Raw genomic sequence first — 7,500 nt, forward strand, 5'->3', positions numbered from 1 at the left:
CTGAATTGTGGCGTATTCATCACCAAATCTGAATTGTGGCGCATTTATCACTAAATCTGAATTGTGGCGTATTTATAACAGAATAATTCTGAAATATCTTTTCCTCGGTGTTCCTCAAGGTGATTTTAAAGTCAACTAATACTCTATCTGTATGAAAATGTCCCCGAGGAGGCAAGAAAACACTCAGGTAAATAGATTTTCTGGGAAGGACTTGCCATTCTTGGAAAGATCTTTTCTCAGGAAAGGATCTTCCATTAGATTCCTTTTCATATACCAAGGAGGAGGTGGTGGTCTATGGAGATCTGGTTTCACTGATGCTTTTATTATAATTATTACTGTCACCCTTAGGAGAAACGCATAAGGGTGGGTAAGGGCAAGATCCATGGGTAAGGGTAACGAGATTTCTTCGGGCCTTTTTGTGCATAAGAGTGGCCGTGGTCCTCATTAAGGTAGGAGGCAAAAATTTCAAACATGATCCACGAAGTGCGTCCTACATCCAAATAGCGTTACATTGGGGTTGTAGAGGGAAAAACCTGGACATTTGTGTCTACTCTACTAAGCTTAATTTTTTACAGACAGACACACAAACACAGACACACACAGACACAGACACACACACACACACACACACATATATATATATATATATATATATATATATATATATATATATATATATATATATATATATGTGTGTGTGTGTGTGTGTGTGTGTGTGTGTGTGTGTGATATTAAGACCCGCTGACAATACTTATTCTGTAATTTATATTTGCTGTAAAATTTAAAATTTCCTGAAAATTTAGAGAGTATACTTGTACATACATACACACAAATGTATGTATGTATTTATGTATACATGTATGTATAAGTATACTCTCTAAATTTTCAGGAAAGTTTGAATGTCACAACAAATATAAATTACAGAATCAGGTTTGTCAAGAAATGCGTGACAGGTAAGATTACCCCATTATCAAATTTACGTAATAGTTCAAATAGCCCTGGATCAGTCTTGCCAAATAATCTAAGAAATATACGTGAAGGTTATTTTTCAGAATGCCAGCGACAGTTGGCTTAAAGCTTAGGCGAAAACAGGCCGAAATTTTCTGATAAAAAAAGGACTCCTTCCTTCCTCCCCAACCATTGTAAAATATTAGGTAACGCTCAGAACTTCAGTTTACCATTCTGGCTGTATGTCAATATGACAAATAAGGAAGGCTGACTCGAAATTTCTTGTGATGAAACCAAAATAATCAGTTCAGAGTATATACGTAAATGTATATGAATACATGCAAACACTTGTATACATACGTATACATGTAAGAGAGAGAGAGAGAGAGAGAGAGAGAGAGAGAGAGAGAGAGAGAGAGAGATGTATACACATACATGTGTGTGTGTGTGTGTGTGTGTGTGAGAGAGAGAGAGAGAGAGAGAGAGAGAGTTAGTGAGTGAGTCTTTTCAGAATTAAGCTTTAAATCGTGCGTATTAAGGGCATTTGAATGTATGGGTATTTGCATAAACACGTGCATTCACACACATGAGAGAGAGAGAGAGAGAGAGAGAGAGAGAGAGGTTTTCTTTTAAAATTATCTTTAAATCCTACCTTTTTGGGCATTTGAAAGCATGGGCATCCTACACAAACACACTACCGCAACCACACACGAGAGAGAGAGAGAGAGAGAGAGAGAGAGAGAGAGAGGTGATAGGGGGAGAGAGAGAGAGAGAGAGAGAGAGAGAGAGGTATTCTTTTTAAAATTACTCTTAAATCCTACTTTTTGGGCATTTGAAATGCATGGGCATCACTCACACAAACACGCTACCGCAACCACACACATGAGAGAGAGAGAGAGAGAGAGAGAGAGAGAGAGAGAGAGAGAGAGAGAGAGAGAGAGAAAATTTATTTTTTCCTGACACAATCATTTATAAAAATGCGTACATACTTACAAAAGCACACACACACGAGAGAGAGAGAGAGAGAGAGAGAGAGAGAGAGAGAGAGAGAGAGAGAGAGAGAGAGAGAGAGAGAGAAATATATTTTTTCCCCCGAACACAACCATTCGTAAAATGCTGTATAGTAATACGACCGTGAATTCAACCTCGGGTCGACTGCTTGCTGACAGGCCGGGGTCAAATTAAGCTTCTCTCATTAACATTATTAACGAATCAATGGTTGCTCCAACATCCTCCCGAGATCGAGAGGATTTTATAAGGGCTAGCAGGGCGTAAATCATCACTGGGATTAACGATGATGATTTTTTGATGAATTTAATGGTGATTAGTGGATAGAAAGGAGGGGGGGGGGAACACGGTGCTCTCAGAGATATCAAAATGGAGTTATTTTTTTCGGTGTTAGGGAAGAAAGAGTATTTTTTATTATCTTATTTTTTATTAAACATAAATATGATGATATTTGTTGATATTTATTTCCTTATATTCTTTCTTCTATAAAAAAAAATCAGATAAGGATGTAACAAAAGATGAGAAATGGTCATGAATATCGTTACCAACTGGAATTATTCATTGACGACAACACTGTTATAAAAATATGTATGTGAAATATTCAAAATCACCCACAGAGCTTTTGACCTTTCTTGTATTTTAAGATTTAAGACGCGATGCACATAGCTATTACAAATACAGGGATATGTTTTAAATAAAGGCTGACTCAAAAGATAAAAATAATATATTAATAATAATAGTCATTCTCTATTTCAATTCGTAGCCATATACTTATACACATCTGCATTCTCGCCTTGAGATTCTTAAATACTCTTAATTCGATCTGAAGTGCAAAGCTACTGAATAATTACTCTATTCTCTAAATAACTCCGAGTGACGCTGGACAATAATGATGTGTTAAAAACACAATGTAAATTGATAACATAAGTTAATTGTTTTTACTTTGGCAGCTTACAAATCTGTTGTTGTCCATACTCCCCCAAAATGGAAGACTGCAGTATCTGCAAAAATGCAGAACTGAGAAAACTGGTAGATACTGCAGTTTTCCCTTGCGTTACTACTGATTTTGCAGATACTGCAAATAGGACCCCCCTATACAAAGCATTGTAGAATCATTCTGAAACTGCAGTAACTTGTATTAGTGTTTCACGAGCCCAATAGGTGGCATATCTCAATTTCGAAAATTTGCAGATACTGCAGTTCTCCATTTTAGGGCAGCATAAAAGTTAGGCCAATAAGATAAATGGCTTTAGAACTAGTATAGGTATGGTTCTGGGAAAAGAGAATCATCAGTACTTAATATGAAATATGCCTCTAGATATTTAATCTAGCCTTACATCTGACAATAGTCAAACCAATTTTCTCATGCTTGTATTTCATTGTATCTTAAAATATCACTGATCAAATTTGCACAAGATTCTGTGCAAAGAATTATAAATCTTCCCTCGCGGTAATGTTCGCCAAAACGCGTTGCTGATTATCATTATTATTATTATTATTATTATTATTATTATTATTATTAACTGCTGTACCCATACTATAAAAATTAATATGAATAAATAAGAGAGCATCAAAACGGCAAGTCTGACCACAAGGGACGTTTCGTACCGTCCTAAAGATGGGACCAAAGTACCTTCATCCTGTACGCTGACACAAAGGGCCAGTGATGACAGCAGCATGCCCCGGGCTGGACGACGGTAAATCTAAACGCGGGGTTTATAACACACAGGAAAAAATCAAATGGAATCATGATATATGAGTAAAAGGGAAAAAATGGGAGAAACGAAAATATTAAGCAATGGATCACCTAAAACAAAACATAGGAATCTGAACCGAGTTACTTCTCTCACAACAATATTAGTATCTGATTGATAGGATGATATTTACCTGCCGGCGAAATGGGCGATTAGTCGTTAACGAGCAAGAAGTTACTAAGATGCTATCTTGATTTTTATTTATTTATCTTTTATCTATAATAGGTCTTCAAAGATATCCACAGGATTATACAGAAAAAAAGGACCACAAATTGGAAAATGACAATTTCGGGAAAACTTGCAGATTTTCAATTTTTTTTTTTTTTTTTTGTCATTCCGGAAACTGCTGACAGATCCATTAAAAGGCTGACAACTTGGTGAATTGATTTACATGTTCTGTAGAAATTTTTCCAGTCCAGGAAAATTTTGGACATTATTTTAGTAAGTGGTTTTACAAAGTGGCAAATTGTTGTCATAAACGGAACGCTGTTGACAGAATAATTTAGTAAACGGCTTAAAATTTCGGTTAATTGCTGACAAATCCGTAACAGTTTTGACATACTGGAATTAAATACTTCCTTGGAAAAGAATTTTTGAAAAAGACAATTACCTTACATCTTTTGAAAAAAAAAAAAAAAACTGCATATGTGGAAAAAGAGACAATTACCTTTCACATTTCTTTTTTCAACTTTTCCCCCGCATTTAATTGAAAGCTCTTTATCTACTGACAAAACCAAAGCTCCCAGCTCGGTAAAAAAAAAAAAAAAACTCCCGCTCCAGATAGCCAACCCAAGCTGACAAACAGAACTGACAGGAGGAGGGTCTCCCCTCACCATCAGCTCTCCCCCTCACCCCCTTTCCCCTTCCCCCTCTCTCTCTCTCTCTCCCTCCCCCTCCATCCCCTCTTCCAGGCAGACAATGACGACCAAATCATCGCCTGGGATCTGTTTGATCTTCATGCAAATGTCATCAGGAACTTTTGTGCAGGATCCTTGACAAGTCGAAAATGGAACATCACGTTGCGCCAGGCTAAGGGAACGACAGAATGAGAGAGAGAGAGAGAGAGAGAGAGAGAGAGAGAGAGAGAGAGAGAGAGAGAGAGAGAGAAGGGACCTGGCACCACCAACGTATTGTTGCAGTAGGCAAGGAGATTTTGCAAATGATGATAATGGTGATGATGATGATGATGATGATAGTAATTATGTTAATAAAAGAAGCGTCCTGGAAGATATTTGAATAGTATCAAATCTAATGCTTTTTCAAGCTTAGTTATATACAGGATATCATTAGTAAAATTTTATAGGATATCAACTATCATTCATGAAATGTTACGGGATATCACTTAACTGTAATGTGGTAAACCACCAAAAACCTCTCCCTCCTAACCCCCTCCCCCGAAACAACCAACCCCCTCAAATCCGCCCCACACCCCCTCCCCAAACACACACGCAAACAAGAAACTAGAAAACACAATAATAATAATAATAATAATAATAATAATAATAATAAGAAGAAGAAGAAGAAGAAGAAGAAGAAGAAGAAGAAGAAGAAGAAGAAGAAGAAGAAGAAGTAAAAACAAAGAAGAAATAATAGAAGAGCTAGCCTTCATCATTACAGAAATAAAAAAAAGGAATGAATAATTGTTGGGGCAAAACGAGCCACCCGAAGGAATCGGGGCTTGACAACGGAGGACAAATGGCAGGGGATCATTCCTGTTGACGGGTGCCCGCGAGGGAGTGAGAAGCCGTCACGCTCAATTAATTAGCCCTTCACTCGCCCCGACTCCCGTGGGCTCTCAGCTCTCAACCTCTCTCTCTCTCTCGCCCTCGACTCCTCTCTCTCTCTCTTTTAACATTCGGAGAAACATTCGGAGATATGGCTTTGCAATCAGTCTTATGTCATGGATTAAGATCGCTGAAAAAAGACTGTATTCTCTGTCTTGCTGACATTGCCTCTCTCTCTCTCTCTCTCTCTCTCTCTCCAACAGCCGGAATGCATTAAGAACACGACCGAGTTCTTTTTTCCATTCTTTCTTTTTTTATTTTTTTTTTTACTCACGTCAATCATTCGGCAGCAGGGAGGGAAGGCAGTCGAACAGAAATATCATCAGTTAATAGAAGCATCAATTAAAAGCATGGGAATTGCACGCTTTGTTGCATACTCTCTCTCTCTCTCTCTCTCTCTCTCTCTCTCTCTCTCTCTCTCTCTCTCCTCTCTGCTACACGTCTCTCGGAGGAAGGAATTGTTGTTGGTGTTTAAGGAATTGATAGACGAAGGAAAAATCAGGATAAATATCTTGGGATTTTGAATACCATCAGGGAAGGAAGAATTCCTTCATTAGCAAGACGATGTCATTGTGATGACAGGTTAAATGCAAACACACAACATTTAAACACACACACACAAGCACACATACACACATATATATAATATATATATGTTATACATATATACTGTATAATGTACATATATATATATGTATATATATATATATATATATATATATATATATATATATATATATATATATATATATATGTATATATATCAAAAGCCAATTTAACAGCTACATGAATAATGTTTTCCTCTTCATAACCTTCATGGATGGGAGTCCTTGTACATAAAACATTTAGCCCAACATCATCTGCTCCCAGCATCCAAACCTACTGGGGTTACTTATCGCAGATGAGTAAGTAAACAAACAGATAACAAATAAATAAACAGAACTGCTTGATGTCCAAGCACTATAAAGGGAGTCACGGTCATCGCGTGTGGCATCTTTGCCCTTAAACTTAATATGTTTGACATTACTTTGGCGACAAGAATCAGTCAACCAATTTTGGGCCAGTGTTTAATTTTTTTTTTCTTTTTTGCTCCTCACAGCAAAACAAACATCTTTTTTGTTTCTAAAAAAAAAAGGGAATTTTAAATATGTTTTTGCAACTCACAGCACAAAAAAAATTAGATATTCATTAGCTCCTCATAGCAAAAAAAAAAAAAATTTTTTTTTTACTTGACAGAAGAAAAAAAGAATTTTTCTATATTCGCCCAAAATTGGTCAACTGATCCTTGTTATCAAAGTAATTCCACAAAGAAAGCTAAGAATATGCTATATTTGACGGGTAAATTTGCAACAGACGATGACCCTGAGACCTTTTGGTTTTGCGCATCCGGCAGTTCTCTTGTTTGTCATACGTAGCCTCAGTAGATGCAGATAATACCTAGCTTAATGTTTTATGTCATATCATGACAGAAACGTCAAGATTAAATATGACTGTATCAATCAATTATAGCAAATTATAACATTTGACCATATGCGTAATAATCTAAATTACATCACACAATAACAAATAACTTAATAACAACAGCTCAGGTGAATCACGAATCACGATTACAAAATATAAACTTGCTTTCATACCCTCTACGTAACAATACATCGCAGAAGTATTTAATTAAGAAACTATTTAAAAAAAATAAATGAAAACACAATACCAGCGACTGACAACCACTTGCCCCGACAGCCTGACAAAAGAACGTAAAAAAAAAATCCTAATAACGTAAAAAAAAAAAAAAAAAAAAAAAAAAAAATCGGCCCGATCGGTGACATCTGGCAACCAATACGCGTGTCAATATCAGGTGCGGGAGAGAGAGAGAGAGAGGGAGAGGGAGAGAGAGAGAGAGTCGGACGGCGGAATCAATCACCGGTTGATGAAATTACTATTATCTTTCCATTTAACTCTCGTGTATTTTTGGGTCAATTCTTTTTTTTATTTTTTTTCCGGACTGACAT

This window comes from Macrobrachium rosenbergii, chromosome 21 (assembly GCF_040412425.1).
Source record: "Macrobrachium rosenbergii isolate ZJJX-2024 chromosome 21, ASM4041242v1, whole genome shotgun sequence".
NCBI classification, from domain to species: domain Eukaryota; kingdom Metazoa; phylum Arthropoda; class Malacostraca; order Decapoda; family Palaemonidae; genus Macrobrachium; species Macrobrachium rosenbergii.